We start from the raw sequence: 20427 nt of genomic DNA, 5'->3' as shown, positions 1-20427 counted from the left end.
AGAAGAACTTGAGGGGAACCGAGGAAGGAGTTCTGCCGCTGGAGGCCTGTAGCCATGAAAGGAGGAGGAGAGGATCGATTCGAGAGATTTCATGTGACACGAGAAACGCAGGGGGCTTGGGGCTCTGAACTCCGAAGGGTCGCTTTCTCCCTCGCATCAGTGGGCCATCACATGGCCCAGCTCACCGTACGTAGACCGAGTCAAAATCGATAGCACAGTCAAATCCATCGCCGAATCGCTAACTGTCAAATCCACTGAACTTTACACACACACAAGAGAGAGCCAGTAATGATGTGTCTACATAATATGGGGTTGGACTTGTACATGATATGATAGGTATGATGCCACGTACAGGGAATCAATTCAACTATAGATTCAGGGAGGGAGGGAGGGAGAGAGAGAGAGAGAGAGAGAGCAGCTAGCGCAAGATAGTGCAGGCTGCTACAGCCACATCAAATACAGTGCTTGGAGGAAAATAGAGTTTGTACCAAGATCTCGAAACAACGAGATTACCCTTGTGAAATTCACAATCGGGCCGAATTTACCAATGAAAAGCACTCGCAAGTCTTGACCTCGCCGATGAAAGAGTGACGCTTCAAAACTGCCTCGCGCAATTCTGCAAAGACACATGGAGTAAGCAACTAGGTGCCACCATGTTTCCTACTCATTTTCCCTAAGTTGAGGGGGAAAAAACTGTCACAGTCGTGTTTTCTCGAATTTATTCCACTCGATGAATATATCGTGCTTAGATCTTGATTGTATGATGTGGGTACAGTCCGAACAATTTTAATGTGATCACATCGCTTGTAATCCTTGTCCAGATCGATGCTCATTCTCTATCGAATACGGGTATTCTCTTTTTATAAACGATATGACTATTATATGAGATATAAAGTTTAGTTAATATAAAAAAAGAGAAAGGAAAAATATCTCGTATCTTTTAGGAGACGGAGTGTACTATGTCAGCCGTGTATACGAGTCGCTCTAGCCCAGCCCAGCCCATTATCAGATGCGAGGGACACTGATAGGTGGGGTCACTTGTTCAACATCATCAAGGTGGAACCAGACCACGCAAATGCATCCTCACCACTCTCCTCTTGCTCTCGCCGCCAGCGCACCGCGCCGCCGCCATGCTCCGCCTAAAGAAATGCATCCTCACCGAACTGCCCCTCCCTTCCACCTCCGCCTACGCCATCTCCCCTCTCCACCGCCATGCCCGCCGTCTCCCCCAACCCTAGTAGCTTCGCCGTGGAGGAGTACCTCATCGCCACCTGCGGCCTCACCCGACCACAGGCCGTCAAGGCCTCCCCCAAGTTCTCCCACCTCAAGTTGCCCACGAATCCGGATGTTGTCCTTGCCTTCCTCGCTGGTCTCGGCCTCTCCACCGTCATGTCGCAACTCTTGTTGCCAAGGACCCCAAGTTCCTCTACGCCGGCGTCGAGAGAACCCTGTAACCCGCCGTCCTCGGGCTCACCGACCTCGGTCTCTCACGTCCCGACATCTCACGCCTCGTCTCGCTCGCCGGTGAGTTCTTCCGCGGCAGATCTGTCTCCTCGAAGCTATCCTACTTCCTATCCCTCTTCAGATCCTACCACGACCTCCTCCGGGTACTAACGCACAGCCCCAATCTCCTCGGATGCCACCTTGACAGGGTTGTCAAGCCCAACATCGTGTTACTGCAGGAGTGCGGGCTAGGTGCTTGCGATATTGCCAAGCTATGCCTCGTCGTGCCATGGCTGCTCAGTAGTGGCCCGAAGCGAGTTCATGCCATGGTGGCGTGCGCCAAAGGTCTCGGTGTGCTCCGTCGATCTGGGATGTTTAGGCAAGCGCTTCAAGCTGTCGCATTTTCCGACAAGAAGAAGATTGCCGCCAAATTGGAGTTCTTGAAGAAGACATTTAGGTGGTCGCATGCCGAGGTGGGCATTGTTGTTTCTAAGGCTCCAGGGGTGCGCTGACCAAGTCGAATGACATGCTGCAGCGCAGGTCCGAGTTTCTCATCTCCAAGGTGGGGTTGGAACCGGCATACATCGTGTATCGTCCAGCAATGCTCATGTATAGCTTGGAGGGCAGGATCAGACCCCGATACTACGTTGTAAAGTTTCTCAAAGAAAATGGATTGATAGATCACAACCGAGGCTTCTTTAATACAGTCATGGTCAGGGAGAAGGTATTTGCGGAAAGGTTCATATGCCCTCACAAGAAAGATGCACCGCGTAGTGCTTGGTACGGGGTGCTAGTTGGGCCTTTCTTTTTCCTGCCGATGGAGGCACTGTGTCAAAGCATCGTGACTTGAAGGAGCGGTTATTTCTCCCTGGCACCGGCTGGCACCTGAAACAAAACTTCTACCACCCGTCCTAAGCACCTGTGTAATCCATTTTTATAGAAGAAAAAAACCGGGTTTTGTTTCTTAGGCACCTATGTAAGGGGAAAATATCAGGTGCTCCCATCTTTGGGGTGCTCCCCATGCTCTAACTTTTAAAAGATCAATTCTAAATGTTTTAATTGTTTTGAAAAAAATCGTGAATGTTCACTTGGAATGTGACTACAACTCCTACAAATTTCAGGCCCAAACTCTAAATGAACATTACGAAACAAAAATGTGGAATCTAGCATGAATAGTGCCATAAAAAGACAAAAGCAACATTTGACACTATTCACATCTGAATTCGTCTTTTTTCTTTCTCAATGTACTTTTTCAGTTTGGACCTGAAATTATTAGAGGTTGTAGTAACATTCCTTGTGAACATTTATATTTTTTCCAAAAATTTTGAAACATTTAAAATTGATGTTTTGATGTTGGAGCATGGGGAGCACCCCAAGGATGGGAGCACCTGATATTTTCCTCCTATGTAAGCACCTGCCATTGTACATGGCATTAGATACTTTTACCACCATCAGTCCATCACAGTCTGTAATGGCACTTCTCCCTTCTTGGGACTTCTTGTGAGTTAGTGATAAAGTCTTCCAAAATAATTCTCCCAATAATTTTAGGGCCACAATATGGAAGGACCGTCAGATCTGGAGGTCCCCCCAGCTAACAATTCGTTTGACAGGGAGGGAGGGTGGATTGAAATAAAATTCCTCCCTTGAGCCTTCGCTCTAGTGGTTTTCCAGCGCGATCCTCAGTTGGGCCAGAGGCAGAGTTAACTAGTTTTATGAAAAATTGCCAGGACGAAAAATATATATTTTCCTATACTGAAAAGACACGGAAAAACATAAAATTTAGAATTTACATGCTCTAATTTATAATATTGCCATGCTATACTTTATAAAACTGCCGTCCTATAATTTATAAACTTACCAGGTTGGTTGGATGAATGTTTGAACATAAGTTTCACATACATAATATACATGAAAACAGGAAAAACTAAACAATTACGTTTGAACCTAGGTAGCCATTGTTTCATAAGATGATGGCATTTTTTTGAAACATAGAAGCTACGAAATACTCCCTCCGCCTCATTATATAAGCCGTTTTTGCAAGCTAACAATGTATTATGGGACAGAGGGAGTAGTCTTATGAAAACAAACTGTCATCCTACAGTATATTATGAATTGGGGCTTCAAACCTGGATTTCGTCACGAATATCATTCTATAGTCCCATCTGTGGCTTCTTTTTTACATGAAATGAATCTTCTACATCTAAATAGCTAAACCCCACTAACTATTTCTCTCGACATGCAAGCACAACATGCATGAGAAAAGGCCGACCCACACTATCATATGTCTCTCAACATGCAAGCATACATAAGAATTTTCATTCTATTATGCTATACATATTAAATAAACATTTTACAACTATATAGAAATCAAACATAATAAATTGTATGTATTTTTAGTTTTCTCTTTTGATATTATTACTTCAAATATTCATGTTTCATACTGTGAATCACATTCAAATATGTTGCAAAATATTCCCGCAACAAAGTGCGGGGTATCATCTAGTTGATATTATTGCTTAACTCGATTAAACAAAGAGATACAACGAAGACCATTGATAAAAATAAAGCTACATAAAATTCCTGCAAAATTGTCATCTGGAGCTCTGCTCATGTTGTTTCAAGCATCCGACAACGAAAACATCAAACCCCATTATTTGGTTTCTCAAAAAACACTCACAAATGAGAGAATCGATTCAACCGTTGCAGCCGCTGGCGAGATCTTAGGTGGAACGTATATAACATTCCAAGTGCAAGTCGCAAAAAGCAACGTCGCCCAAATGGTTACCCGGAAGATCCGCCAAGTGTGTGCATGTCCCATTGAGCGGATCATAGACTTGTAGCGTCGGACTTGGTCTGTCATTAAGTAAGCAATAGCACATTAGCTTTTTACCATTACGCATCACCCTGAAAGGTATCACTAGATCAATGGTTCTAGCCATCGGGATCATATACGCCTCGACCCAAGTGCCCTCGGCCAAATCAGTCAGGAGCCATATGGTCGTGCAAGCATGTTTGGTCCCACGTCCCTCCGGCTGAACCATACAAAGGGTGCCATTGAGCTCGACCATACGGGTCTCTGATCTCAGCTCTTGTAGCCTCACCGGGGCTTTGATGGACCTCTGCCATTCCTCGGTCTCGAGGTCAAGGCAGAGGACACACTACCCGCCCACCTGCGGTGGCACCGAGCTGTAAGTGTAAAGGAAGTAGAGCACACCATCTATGGTAACCATAGAGTTTTTGTGAAAGCGGACACGATCTTTAATTGGTGGTGACTCCCTCCGCCACCATGTTCTGGCGCCGTCCTCCAACGTGAGAACATCGCAGGTGTACTCCGGTGGATCAGCATAACTGTACATGCTCGTGAGGCGGACCACCTTGAACTTGCCTGACGGGGCAGCGTAGCCGATGTCAAAGGCGCAGGACGCTCCGCCGCCGTCCATCTCCGTGGAGGTCACGAGCACGTCCCCGGTGGCCAGATCGATCACGTTGAGGACGCGGCCGACGCGGGTGGCGCAGACGGGGCCGCGGGGGCCGGAGGTGATGGTCCATAGGTCACCTGCGGACTTGACCACCCTCACGATGCTGCCTCCGAGATACTCTCCTGGGCGCCGGTGACCTATGGACCATCACCAAAAGATCAAGGTATCGTATTGTATTGGTCCATAGGTCACCTGCGGACTTGACCACCCTCACGATCTTTCGGCCTCACCTGCGGACTTCGGATCTGCAGGCAGGATGGTATCGTATTGTACCCCAAATCTACAACCCCGTTGGTTTTTCTTAGGGAAGGCCTACAACCCGGTTAGTTTGTTACAACCTGGAAAGGTATTGTATGGTAACACTCGCATACAAATTGGAAATGTTATATTGTACTAATAGTGTTAATATTACAGTTCAAAAAAAATAGTGTTAATATTTATACCTTTTTCTAAATCACAACATTACATTGAACAAGATATTGTTGTTAATGGAAGTTTTTTCTTTTGCGAGAACACCAAAGGCTGTATATTAATTATCAGAAACCCTTACAAAAACACTTATACAGAAATTTGAAAATACATCCAAAATTTTGGGTGTCAAAGTCTTCTTCCTACTGCATTCACCGGCAGAGCCATGAGAAAAACTCTGTGCTGCAACCTCGTTGCCGTCTCTGGTCCTGTGTCTCAAAGGAGCAAGCTTGCTTAAAGCCAGGATCATGTAGGAAGCAGGTGTTGTTGCGAGTTAAACATGTTGTTGTTTGATGGCAATACACCGAGGGGAAGCACAACAACACGCCTACCATAGGGCGACGATCATCTTGGAGGGAGCCCGACGACAGGGGGGAGTCCGGGAGCACGAGGATCATCTTGGAGTGCAAGCCACAAATGGCGATGGCTTGAGGTCAGTTAGATCCCTGTGTAAACCCTAGCCCCCATTGTCTATATTAGGCGGGGGTAGGGATCGGCCAAGTCCATCTATCCTCATAGAAACACACTCATGGTAGTCATGCATGATCCCCCATTGTAATCCCTTGCATGAGGAACTCCACAAGAAATACATATCAGAAGCAGAATGTAGGGGATTACCAACCCCCTCGTGTGAACGGTGAACCCCGTTCTGTTACTTCTGGCCGCATTCGCGACCCTACTGAGGGAATTCACGGTTTATGTACCCTCTATTGGTGTGCCAGGCATGCGCTATACTAGTCGGAGAACAAACCCAGATCAAATCGTTATACATGACCGACGACTTCATGTCGGGCCAGACTTTAGTCTTTGGCTCTTTCGACCACGAGGTCGACAATCGGGGGATGCTTTACAACGTAATGCAGCCCTCCTTCATTGGTACCATCTATTTCTACTTTGACCAACACGACGATATCGTGTGCTTCAACGCCCCTCCATCACCACTGGCAAAGAAGACAGGGCCGACCTCCGGGCGACTGGGCCTTCATAAATGCACCAACCCTCCCAATCGGTAGGTGCCAACATGATCTTCCAAGCTGCCGATACACGTCGGGCTCAGAAGCTCACCTGACGTGTGGTCTACAAAGTCACGATAACCCCAAAAGAGCTCCTGGAGTGGTCCAACTCCACGATCGCCTTCAATCGCACCGACCATCCGACCTACGTTCCCCACCCAGGCAAGTTTGCCATGGTGGTAGATCTGATCGTTGAGGGCTTCCACTCCCGAGTTCGGATGGACGACAGTACTGGCGTAAACACCATCTTTGCATACACTAGCCAAGATGGGGATCTCTGCAGCCCTGGCCCACCAGCTTCCACGGTTTCGTGCCAGGTGAGCAGGTGCACCCAGATCTAGAGGTCGTATTTGGGGGCGAGGAAAACTTCAGATCAAAAAAGCAATCGGATTCGAGGTCGCGCCATTCCTACGTCAAGTTATTTTAAGGTGGGACTAATAAGATCTCTTCCTCTAATCTCTCTTCCCCCAATTTTAACGTGGGGCAGGTGAGATCATCCCATTAATCTCTCATGCAATGTCTAAAAAAGACTTGTCTCTTTTCCAAATCTCAAAAGTAATGTCTTAAATCATAGAAGAATTTTTTCTTTTGTTGGTATGTAAAGCAAGGTGGTAAATATTTAGCAACGATGTAATTAGCATAGTCAGCATACCAAAGAGTGTTATGAGCAACATTTATTGCAGCTAGCTGCTCATCAGGAAAACTATCATCAATAGGTAGTGGGTCATCAAGCACATTTTCAAGCCTAGACAAGTTATCAACTACGTGGTTCTCAGCTCCTTTCCTATCAGTGATATATAAATCAAATTCTTGTAGCAAGAGAACCCATCGAATAAGTCTAGGTTTAGCATCTTTTTTTCCATAAGATATTTAATAGCAGCATGGTCGGTGTGAACGATAACTTTAGAGTCAACAATGTAAGATCTAAAATTATCACAAGCAAACACCATTGCTAGGAATTCTTTTTCAGTAGTAGCATAATTCCGTTGAGCACTGTCTAGAGTTTTACTAGCATAATGAATAACATTCAGTTTCTTATCAACTCTTTGTCCTAGAACAGCACCAATAGCGTAATCACTAGCATCACACATAATTTCAAAAGGCAAGTTCCAATCAGGTGGTTGAACAATAGGTGCAGAAATCAAGGCTTTCTTGAGTATTTTAAAGGCTTCTAAACAATCTTCATCAAAAACAAAAGGGACATCCTTTTGCAAAAGGTTTGTAAGAGGCCTATAAATTTTAGAAGAGTCTTTGATAAATCTCCTATAGAAACCAGCATGACCTAGGAAACTACGAATACCTTTGATATCCTTAGGACATGGCATTTTCTCAATTGCATCAACCTTAGCTTTGTCCACTTCAATACCTCTATTAGAAATTTTATGACCCAAGACAATACCTTCATAACCATAAAGTGGCACTTCTCCCAATTCAAGACAAGATTTTTTTGTTCACATCTATGCAAAACTCGATCAAGATTGCTTAAACAATCATCAAAAGACTTCCCATAAACAGAGAAGTCATCCATGAAAACCTCAACAATCTTTTCACAAAAGTCAGAGAATATAGCAGCCATACATCTTTGAAAGGTAGCAGGTGCATTACATAAACCGAAAGGCATACGTCTATAAGCATAAGTTCCAAAGGGACAAGTAAAAGTGGTATTTTCTTGACCAGGTTGAGAAACAGGTATTTGCAAAAAACCAGAATATCCGTCAAGGAAGGAAAAGTGTGTGTGCTTAGATAATCTTTCAAGCATTTGATCAATAAAAGGCAGAGGGTAATGATCTTTTCTAGTTGCTTTATTTAATTTTCTAAAATCAATTACCATTCTATAGTCTGTAACAATTCTTTGTGGAATAAGTTCATTCTTATCATTAGGAACAACAGTTATACCTCCTTTCTTAGGGACACAATGAGCAGGACTTACCCATCTACTGTCAGTTATAGGATAGATTATGCTTGCTTTCAGAAGTTCTAATATTTCCGTTCTTACCACTTCTTTCATCTTTGGGTTTAACCGACGTTGGTGATCAACAATGGGTTTAGCATCAGGTTCCATATTAATTTTGTGCTGACATAGATTGGGACTAATGCCCTTTAAATCATCAAGAGTATATCCAATAGCAGCTCGGTGCTTCCTTAGAACTTTCAATAATCTTTCTTCTTCATGTTCTGAAAGGTTAGCACTAATAATAACAGGATATATCTTCTTTTCATCAATATAAGCATACTTCAAAGTGTCTGGCAATTGTTTTAATTCAAACACAGGATCACCTTTAGGTGGAGGAGGACCTCCTAGAGTTTCAATAGGCAAGTTGTGTTTAAGCAGAGGACGTTGTTCAAAGAAAATCTTATCTATTTCATTTCTTTCATGCATATATAAATCATTTTCATGGTCTAACAAATATTGTTCTAGTGGATCAATAGGAGGCACATCACAGCAATAGACTCATCATCAAAACTAACACCGGCAGTTTGTTTCTCACAGTCTATTCTAGCATTAACGATGTTCAAGAAAGGTCTACCAAAGATAATGGGACAAAAGTCATCTTGTGGGGAACCAAGAACAAGAAAATCAGTAGGGTATTTTATTTTCCCACACAGGACTTCAACATCTCTAACAATCCCTATTGGTGATATATTGTCTCTATTAGCCAGTTTAATAGTAACATCTATGTCTTCTATCTCTGCAGGTGCTATGTCATTCATAATTTCTTGATATAAGGTGTAAGGAATAGCACTCACACTAGCACCTATGTCACATAAACCATGATAACAGTGATCTCCTATTTTAACTGAGACAACGGGCATGCCAACAACAGGTCTGTGTTTATCTTTTTTATCAGGTTTGGCAATTCTAGCAACTTCTTCACAGAATAAATAACATGCCCATCTACATTTTCTTCCAAAAGATCTTTAACCATAGCAATACTAGGTTCTACTTTGATTTGTTCATCAGGTTTAGGTGTTCTAATATAGCTTTTGTTAACCACATTTGAAACTTTAGCATGTTCCTTTATCATGACAGGGAAAGGTGATTTCTGAATATAAGCAGAAGGAACAAATGGATCAACATTATAAATTATAGTTTCTTCTTTAACTGGTACCAGTTCTTTAATTTCTTCTTTAACAGGTGGGTGATATTTAAACCACTTCTCTTTAGGGAGATCAACATGAGTAGAAAATGATTCACAAAAGGAGGCTACTATCTCAGAGTCAAGTCCATATTTAGTGCTAAACTTTTGAAAAGCATCGGTATTCATAAAAGATTTAACACAATCATACTTAAGCTTAATACCTGACTCTTTACCTTTGTCGAGTTCCCAATCTTCAGAGTTGCATTTAATTCTTTTCAAAAGATCCCACCGGAATTCCCTAGTCTTCTTCATAAAATAATAAGCACAAGAAGTATCAAGCATGGTTTGATCATTACGAGAAAGCCGAGCACAAAAGTTCTGGATAATAGTTTCTTTTGAGAGCTCATGATTGGGGCATGAATATAACATTAACTTAAGCCTCCCCTAAGTTAGAGCGATACTTTCTCCTCCACGAGGACAAAAATTATATATATAATTCCGATCACGATGAACTAGATGCATAGGATATTTTTTTGGTGGAACTCCAATTTCAAACGATTCCAATTCCAAGATCTAATATCATCACATAGCCTATACCATGCCAATGCTTTTCCCTTCAAAGATAAAGGGAAAACCTTTTTCATAACTTCATCCCCAGGTAAACCTGCAAGCTTGAACAATCCACAAATTTGTTCTACATATATCAAGTGCATATCAGGATGTTCGATTCCATCTCGTGCATAAGGATTAGCTAGCAGTTGTTCTATCATAACCGAAGGGATTTCAAATTCAATATTTTCAGTAGGTGCAGTACGTTGAGGGGTAGATAATTGTGGTTCCGATCGAGGTGAACATACCCGAACAAACCTCTCAAAGTATTGTTTTCCATAGTAACAAGTGACAATAAATTTCAGCACACTATATAAATGTTTCCTTACCAAATTCCACTTACCAAAGGCGCTTCACTCCCCGGCAATGGCGCCAGAAAATAGCCTTGATGACCCACAAGTATAGGGGATCAATTGTAGCTCTTTTTTATAAGTAAGAGTGTCAAACCCAACGAGGAGTACAAGGAAATGACAAGTAGTTTTCAGTAAGGTAATGTCTGCAAGTGCTGAAATTGTAAGTAACTGAGTAGTTTGATAGCAAGATAATTTATAACGGGCAAGTAACGATAATAGTAGCAAAAGTGCAGCAAGATAGCCCAATCCTTTTGAGGCAAAGTATAGGCCAAAATGGTCTCTTATGATAAGCAAAGCGTTCTTGATGGTACACGGGAATTTCATCCGGTCACTTTCATCATGTTGGTTTAATTCGTATTCGGTACTTTGCTAATTTGATATGTGGGTGAAACGGTGCTTAGGTGCTGTTCTTACTTGAACAAACCTCCTACTTATGATTAACCCTCCCACAAGCATCCGCAACTACGAGAAAAGTATTAAGAATAAATTCTAACCATAGCATTAAACTTTTGGATCCAATCGGTCCCTTACGGACACTACTAGGGAAAAGCCTAGTAGTAGCGCGGGTTTAAAGCCTACTAGTAGCGCGTGTCACCGCGCTACTAGTAAGGCGCTACAGCTATTCCTTAGTAGTAGCGCATGCAACATACGCTACTACTAAGACACATAGCCACAGTGTGTGTTGCTTCCAGCGCTACTGCTAATCAAACTAGTAGTAGCGTGTTTCCGGTCCAGCACTAATAGTATATTTTTTCATTTTTCATTTTTAGTGTATTTATACGTCGTTATATTAATTTTGATACAGTACCAATTATGAGATTGTGATATCATTATGTCCATAACAGTGTGTGAAATGAAGGTGGATTAGGTTCAAGTGGAGGCAGCATGTGGTGCATCTCGAAACTATACTAGTAATCCAAACTTAATCTACTTTGGATTAGTAGTACTTTCAATGTGCACCACATGTTGCCTCCACTTGAATCTAATCCGCCAACACAAGCTATCTAATAATCATCATAGTCATTACCACCAACACTAGCTATTTAATCATCATAGTCATAGTGTAGCACATTATCATCTTCAAACTCATTCTAGCTAGCTAATCACCACCAACATTAGCTACGGTAGCTATCTAATCACCACCAACACTAGCTAATAATAATCATCATAGTCATTATCACCAACTCTAGCTATTTAATTATCATAGTCATAGTGTAGCACATCATCATCTTCAAACTCATTCTAGCTAGCTAATCACTCCTGCTGCTCTCTCTCAGATAAAATAGCATAGAACATGTGTAGCTCTCCTGATTCATCATATTGGAGCATGCAGATGAACCTGTCTCCTAATTGTGGGATGCGCTTCTGGTTGCTGCCCCCTAGTAATTCTCTGCGATCCTTCACAATTTTGCTCCAGTCTTTCACTATTAAGGATTCCTCGGTTTTAGAAATCCTGAATGCACTCATGCGCGCTGTAGGATGTCTTGGCCGTAAGCTAATCATTGCCATGCGACCTTCTCGATCCAATGAGGCACAACTATCATCGGGAGTCTCTGTTAAAGAACATCGTATAGTAACATACTTAGCAATGAAGTTTAGCTTAAAAAATAATGTATGCAAAAGATGCACTGAGGACAAATAGTAAAAATCTTACCATCTTTCCTAAATAGATGTGACCGTAGTTCAATACGAACACTATTGGTCGCACGTTTTGAGTACTAAGATTTTCAAGTCCAGGAAAATAATTTCTCTTGACAGCATCAAGATCCTCAAGCCATGAAACATAATGACTTATCTCCTCACAGTTTAGTTCAGCCCCGGGACAGTGGACGGTCCTGTCTACCAAGCGTCGGACATGTTTGCTTGAATGGAAATAAGCTGTCAATAGAAATTAGTTGTCAACTATTTTTGAATAAACAATATCTAAGACATAAATATGGTTGAGAAACTCACATAATGGTCGAACTGGAGGCGTCTGCACATCGACCCAGATGTCGATATTACCTTCAATATCATCTTCCAGACGAATATCAAAGGTGATAACCATATCAGGCTCAAATGCATAAGCCTTGCATAGTGCTTGCCATGTTTTGCATTCAAAATAGGTGTAGGTGTCTGCATTGTATAATTTTGCGTCGAAAGTATAACCATGCTCGGTCTTCAAGTCAACTCTCTTTACCTCCATAGTTTTCATCGGACTGAAACCAATCTTATCCAGGACAAAAATTCTTGCATGGCATGGGATACGCTAGTAGAATAGTAAAAAATTAAAATTATAAGTTGAAGCAAAAGAAGAAGAAGTCATGCTTAATTACGAAAAAATACTTGTCATTGTGACTTACTGTATCCACTTCGAAGGTCTCATCTAGCTTGACGCTGAAGCGCCTACCATCAACTAGGAAATTTCCGTCGCACAGGTCGCTCTCGTCTTCGCAGTATTCGCACATACCGAAATCCTTTTCGTCGTTAGACATTTCCTATGTTCATAGTTGAAACACACGCTACTTAAAGTCAACTCAAAATATTGTTTGATTCTCTTACTAGCAAATCCGGGGCACTCGATATTTCCTACATCTGGCACAAGTCATGCTTAAATTCATGGAAAAATCCGGCATGGCCTTTGCTAAAATAAGACATTTCGAGCGCCTGAAATTTGCCAGAACGGAAATGAATCAACACTCCGGCAAATCATAGGCCACTCGTAAATGAATCAACACTTCGCACATGAGCATAAACTGGTGCTCATTGCATTTCAATGGTTCAATATTGACAATTTTTTTGAACATATCTTATAACCGGAACACTTCATTTGGTTAAGAAGCATAACTATATACCCTAGTTTTACTTTATTCAACACCGAGGAGTGGAGAAGGAGGAGGTGGACTTTTAGCTCACCGACTCGGGTGTAGAGGAAGTAGAGGTAGCTCGGATGACGATCACTCCAAGGAGACACGAGTCTACAAAACCCGCATATTCCACCGAGTAAAATTTTAATTAGATCATCAAATCTCGTATAGCATTCTTTGATGACAAAGTGATAATGACATAAATTCAACTAGTTCTATTAATTCAACTAGTTAAACTAAGCACTTACTAAAAATAAACTAGTTCTATTAATTTTCTTACTAAAAATAAACTAGTTCTATATTAAAATTTTAATTAGATCATCAAATCTCATATACCTAATTTTTCTTACTAAAAACAAACTAGTTCTATTAATTCAACTAGTTCAACTAAGCACTTACTATAAATAAAAACAATTATTTTTCTTACTAAAAAACAGTAAAAAAAACTACATTATACAAGAACAGTACAAAAAAAGTTTATGGTTTAGGAGAGATGGAGGGAGGAGGGAGGAGGTAGGAGGAGGAGGGAGGAGAAGGGAGGAGGGGTTGACCGGAGGAGGAGTGGAGGGGGAGGAGGAGGAGGGAGGAGGGGGCGGCCGGACGAGGAGGGATGTGACGCCCCCAATTCAATCATACACTAATCATGCACGCAAACGTGTACGATCAAGATCAGGAACTCACGGGAAGATATCACAACACAACTCTAAAACATAAATAAGTCATACAAGCATCATAATACAAGCCAGGGGCCTCGAGGGCTCGAATACAAGTGCTCGATCATAGACGAGTCAGCGGAAACAACAATATCTGAGTACAGACATAAGTTAAACAAGTTTGCCTTAAGAAGGCTAGCACAAACGGGGATACAGATCGAAAGAGGCGCAGGCCTCCTGCCTGGGATCCTCCTATCCTGGTCGTCGTCAGCGGGCTGCACGTAGTAGTAGGCACCTCCGGTGTAGTAGGAGTCGTCGTCGACAGTGGCGTCTGGCTCCTGGGCTCCAGCATCTGGTTGCGACAACCAGGTAGAAAGGAAAGGGGGAAAAGAGGGAGAAAAGCAACCGTGAGTATAGATCCAAAGTACTCGCAAGCAAGGAGCTACACTACATATGCATGGGTATATGTGTAAAGGGCCATATCGGTGGACTGAACTGCAGAATGCCAGAATAAGGGGGGATAGCTATTCCCGTCGAAGGCTACGCTTCTGGCAGCCTCCATCTTGCAGCATGTAGAAGAGAGTAGATTGAAGTCCTCCAAGTAGCATCGCATAGCATAATCCTACCCGGCGATCCCCTCCTCGTCGCCCTGTTAGAGAGCGATCACCGGGTTGTATCTGGCACTTGGAAGGGTGTATTTTATTAAGTATCCGGTTCTAGTTGTCATAAGGTCAAGGTACAACTCCGGGTCGTCCTTTTACCGAGGGACACGGCTATTTGAATAGATAAACTTCCCTGCAGGGGTGCACCACATAACCCAACACACTCGATCCCATTTGGCCGGACACACTTTTCTCGGTCATGCCCGGCCTCGGAAGATCAACACGTCGCAGCCCTACCTAAGCACAACAGAGAGGTCAGCACGCCGGTCTAAATCCTATGGCGCAGGGGTCTGGGCCCATCGCCCATTGCACACCTGCACGTTGCGAGGGCGGCCGAAAGCAGACCTAGCCTAGTAGGCGTTCCAGTCCAATCCGGCGCGCGCCGCTCAGTCGCTGAGGTCACGAAGGCTTCGGCTGATACCACGACGTCGAGTGCCCATAACTGTTCCCGCGTAGTTGGTTAGTGCATATAGACCAAATGGCCAGACTCAGATCAAATACCAAGAACTCGTTAAGCGTGTTATTTTGAAGTAACCGCGGACGCCGTCCAGGGCCAGGCCCACCTCTCACCTAGGCGGTCTCAACCTGCCATGTCGCTCCGCCACAAAGATCCACTCGCGGGTACTCCTACGAGCCGACCCGACTTTAGTCACCACAGGTGTCATGTATAGAGTATATAAGTATATACCCGTGATCACCGCCCAAGTGATCACGGCCCGATAGTATAGCACAGCAGACGGACAAGAATGTAGGGCCACTGATGGAAAACTAGCATCCTATACTAAGCATGTAGGATTGCAGGTAAAGGTAACAACAGTAGTAGCAAGGATAGGCTATGCATCAGGATATGATTAACGGAAAGCAGTAACATGCTACACTACTCTAATGCAAGTAGTATAGAGAAGAATAGGCGATATCTGGTGATCAAGGGGGGGGGCTTGCCTGATTGCTCTAGCAAGAAGGAGGGGTCGTCAATAGCGTAGTCGGTCGGGGCACCAGCAGCGGCGCCGGTCTCGAAGTCTACCGGAGAGAAGAGGCGTAAGAAACAATGAATACAATACAAACAGATGCATGACGATGCATGACATGACAAAGCGTGATGCTAGGTGTTCCCTAACGCGGTAGTAGGTGATACCGGCGAAGGGGGGGCATCCGGGAAAGTATTCTCAATGTTTCGCGTTTTCGGACAGATGGACCGGAGGCGAAATGTTGCAGGTTCACTATGCTAGGGACGTGTGGTGAACGAACGGGCTGCGTATCCGGATTCGTCTCGTCGTTCTGAGCAACTTTCATGTAGAAAGTATTTTCATCCGAGTTACGGATTATTTCATATGATTTTCTAAAGATTTAATCATTTTCTGGAATTATTTAAATTAACAGAAAAGGGAATTATGACATCAGCATGATGCAATGCTGACGTCAGCAGTTCAACAGGTCGGCTGACCGGTCAAACCAGACAGGTGGAGCCCACATGTCAGCCACTGTTAATTAACAGAGTTTAAATTAAACTAATCTGAGGTTAAATAGCTACTGGGCCCCACATGTCAGTCTCTAATTAGTAACTAATTAGGTTTTAATTATTAAAACATTTTAATTAATTAATATAGGAGGTGGGGCCCACGTGTCAGTGGCACTGGGCTGCCTGGTCAGTAGTTGACTGGGTCAACCCAGTCAACTGGGGCCCACGGGGCCCGCTGGCAGTGATCCTGGGGTGGCCCCAGGTGTGCCACTTCGGTGGTGGCCGGCGGCTCGACGCCGGCGACGCCAAAATGCGGCGGAGGGCCTCGGGCCTCGTCGGATTTCGCCTACGGGCGACCATTCCGCGCGCGCTAGGGTGCGTTTGAACGGGCATCCAACGCCGCATCGATTGGTGGCCTCGGCCGCAGCAGGGGAGGCCGGAAAAGATGCCGGCGACGAGATGGAGCGGGCGGCCGTTATGGGTGAGCTCAGGTTCGTCGACACAGGGCACGGGGAGGCTCGTGGGCGTGCTGGTTGGGCTCCTGGGAGCACCAGGAACTCGACCGTGGGCTTGCGCGAGCGTGACGGCGGCGAGGCGATCCGCGGCGACGGGCTCATGGCAACGACGACAAGGTAGCTACGGGGCGCGACTGGTCAATGAAGAGGAGCAAGGGATGAAGAAGCTCACCGCGCGCCTCACACGTAGGCCCGTGACGGTTTAGGAGCGCAGAGGTGGCCGGAGACGACGGCGGTCACCGGCGACAGAGAAGATGGGGACGAGGTGGATCCGGCGCTGTGGTGCCTCCTGGCTCCAACGGCGGGCACCGGTCGACGTGGAGGACGACGACGGACGCCTACGGCATGTCGGGGGTGCAGGGCAATGACGGTGGCCGCGGGGACGACGGAGAACGGCGGCGAGCACGCTCGGTTGCGGTGGGGATCGAGGGGGGAAAGAGAGATGGATCTGAGGGGGAGGCGCAGAAGCGCAGGAACCGTGGGCGGGGCGAGTGGGAGAGGGGCCCGAGGAGGCGGGGGCGCTGGCGTCCTTATCCTTGACCCCGGCGAGGGGGGTCCGGCGTGGACGCGCCCCTGTTCCGACCCTGGTCGGGGGAAGAGGGGAGGGGAGGGAGCGACCAAGGGAGGCGGCCGGGCGGGCCGGATGGGCCAGGTGGGCCGGCCTGGCTGCGAGCTGGGCCGTCTGGTCCAGGGGGTCCTTTTCTCTTTTTTTCTTTTTCTCTTTCGTCTACCTCTTTTGTATTTTCTTTTCTTTATTTTTATTTTCTGTTTTATTTCACTTTAAAATACTTAGGCACTTTCTAAGAAAATGTTTTCTCCACAATAATTACCAGTGCAATATTTGGCACCCACTGAACATTTTTGTTTTGACTTTTGAAAACTTTGGGTGTTTGTCACTAATTCATTCTTTTGAATTTGAAATGTTTTGAACTAACACTTGATTAGCAACAGTAACAAAGATGACCTGACATCATCAGAAGAGTTTTATTGTAGCCTAATTATCCGGGCGTTACAAATCTCCTCCACTACAAGAAATATCGTCTCGAGATTTAGGAGGTAGAAGGAAACAGTGCGGGGTATTCATCACGCAGGCGATCCTCGCGTTCCCAAGTGGCTTCATCCTCAGAATGGTGCGACCACTGGACTTTGAGGAACTTGATCGCCTTCTGACGTGTGCGGCATTCAGCTTAGTCGAGAATGCGAACCGGATGCTCTTTATAGGAGAGGTCCTGCTGCAATTCGAGCACTTCATGATCCACTGCTCGGATTGGGTCCTTGAAGCAACGGCGGAGCTGTGGCACGTGGAACACATAGTGAACCTGAGAAAGGTTCGGCGGGAGTTCAAGTTGATATGCCACTTTTCCACGCCTTTCGAGAATAGTGAATGGGCCAATATAGCGAGGAGCTAGTTTGCCCTTGATCCCGAAGCGGTGAGCACCCTTCATTGGTGTGACTCGAAGATAAGCCTTTTCGCCAGGTTGATAGACCATGTCTTTATGATGACGGTCATACTGACTCTTCTGACGTCACCGAGCAGTCTTGAGATTCTCATGAATAATGCGGACTTGTTCTTCGGCATGTTGGATAATATCCGGACCAAAGAGTGGACGTTCCCCAGTTTCTGACCAGTTCAGAGGGGTTCGGCACTTTCGTCCATATAACACTTCGAAGGGGCCATCTTCAGACTAGCTTGATAGCTATTATTATAAGAGAACTCAGCATACGGGAGAGATTCCTCCCATTTCTTGCTGAAGGAAATAACACAAGCTCGAAGCATGTCTTCGAGAACTTGGTTGACGCGTTCAACTTGCCCTTGCGACTGAGGATGAAACGCAGTACTGAATGACAGATGAGTTTCCATAGCTTCTTGGAAACTTGCCCAGAATCTTGAAGTGAATAAGCTGCCACGGTCTGAGCTGATAACCAATGGGATACCGTGAAGTGAAACAATTCTGGACATGTAGAGAGTTGCAAGCTGACTAGCAGTGATCGTTTCTTTGACCGCCAGAAAATGTGCAACTTTAGAAAGCCGGTCAATGACGACAAGAATAGCATCATCACCCTTCTGCGATTTGGGAAATCCAGAGACGAAGTCCATCTCAACATGGTCCCATTTCCATTCAGGAATAGAGATAGGTTGCAGAGTTCCAGCAGGCCTTTGATGTTCTGCTTTGATACGACGGCAAACGTCACATTCAGCAACATAACGAGCAATGTCTTGCTTCATATTAGACCACCAGAATCTCTGACGGATGTCTTGGTACATCTTTGTACTACCAGGATGGATACATAGAGGCGTATCATGAGCTTCTTTCATAACTTCCTGAGTCATATCCAGGTTTTTCTCTGCACATGGCACCACTAGGCGGCCCTTGAAGTACAAAGTGCCATCTTCAGCAATAGTGAAGAATGAGGGCTTTCCTTCTGCGAGGTAGCGCTTAATCTTGTGGGTTCAGAGTCATATCCCTGTATTCTCTTGATGGAGTCCAAGAGATCTGGTTCGACAGCCAGGGTATTGAGCGAACCCTGGGAAACAACCCGGAGGTTCATCTTGCGAAACTCCTTAGGAGGGGGAGCGAGTGCACCCGGAGGAACAATATGGAGGTTCAGCTTTCTTAATTCTTCAACAAGCGAGGGCTGAACTTTGTGAACCTCGAGGTGGTTGCAATAAGACTTGCGGCTCAAGGCATCAGCCATTACATTAGCCTTGCCTGGCGTATAGGAAATACCCAAGTCAAAGTCTGCAACAATCTCCATCCATCTCTGCTGATGGAGGTTCAGGTCTGGCTGAGTAAACAGATACTTCAGACTTTGGTGGTCAGTGAAGATCTCGCAACGATTACCGAGAAGGTAATGTCGCCACTGCTTCAGCGCATGAATGACAGCAGCAAGTTCGAGGTCGTGAACTGGATAGTTCTCTTCGTGAGGGCGCAATTGCTGAGAGGCATACGCAATCACTTTGCGGTCTTGCATTAGGACATAGCCTAATCCTTGACAGGAAGCGTCGCAGTAAATGACGAAATCCTTCTTAGTATCAGGTGGAGCTAGAACTGGGGCAGAAGTCAACTTGTCTTTGAGTGCCTGGATACTTTCCTGACATTTGTCTGTCCATTGGAACTTGACGCCCTTATGCAACAGGTTAGTCAGAGGCCTGGCGATCTTGGAGAAGTTCTCGGTGAATCGACGGCAATAGCTGGCGAGACCGAGAAAACTTCTGACTTGCTTAACGTTCTTGGGAGGAGTCCAATCAAGGATAGCCTGGACTCGTTCAGGGTTGACGGCAATACCATCCTTAGGGATGACATGCCCAAGATAGGTTACTTCGGGTAGCCAGAATTCACATTTGGAGAACTTGGCATATAGTTGATGGTCTCGTAGCTTTTCCAGCACAAGACGAAGATGTTCAGCATGTTCCTCTTCGTTTTTGGAAAATACCAGGATATCATCCGGATAAACCACGATGAACTTGTCGAGGTAATCCATGAATATATAGTTCATCAGACGAGAGAAGGTGGCTGGAGCATTGGTTAAACCGAAAGACATGACGGTGTACTCGTATGAACCATATCGAGTCACGAAGGCGGTCTTTGGGATATCCTCTTCGCGAACACGAATCTGGTAGTAACCCAACCTCAAGTCGAGCTTAGAGAACACTGATGAACCCACCAGTTGATCATACAGATCATTGATCGGAGGAAGAGGGTATTTATTCTGAATGGTACCTTGGTTTATAGGACGGTAGTCTTGAACTAATCGGTTTGTCCCATCCTTCTTCTTGACAAAGAGAGAAGGTGCTCCCCAAGGAGAGCAACTTGGGCGAATGAATCCTTTGCGAAGAGATTTGTCG

At 44.9% G+C, this 20427-nt stretch overlaps 1 pseudogene; it reads right to left on the bottom strand.

Annotated features, from left to right (window-relative positions):
* Window positions 1-4163: 4163 nt before the first annotated feature.
* LOC123140974 (uncharacterized) lies at window positions 4164-5024 on the bottom strand (annotated as a pseudogene).
* Window positions 5025-20427: the final 15403 nt, after the last annotated feature.

This window comes from Triticum aestivum, chromosome 6D (genome assembly GCF_018294505.1).
Source record: "Triticum aestivum cultivar Chinese Spring chromosome 6D, IWGSC CS RefSeq v2.1, whole genome shotgun sequence".
NCBI classification, from domain to species: Eukaryota; Viridiplantae; Streptophyta; class Magnoliopsida; order Poales; family Poaceae; genus Triticum; species Triticum aestivum.
Note: the sequence above shows the minus strand (reverse complement) of the source record. Positions and strands in the feature narration are given on the sequence as shown.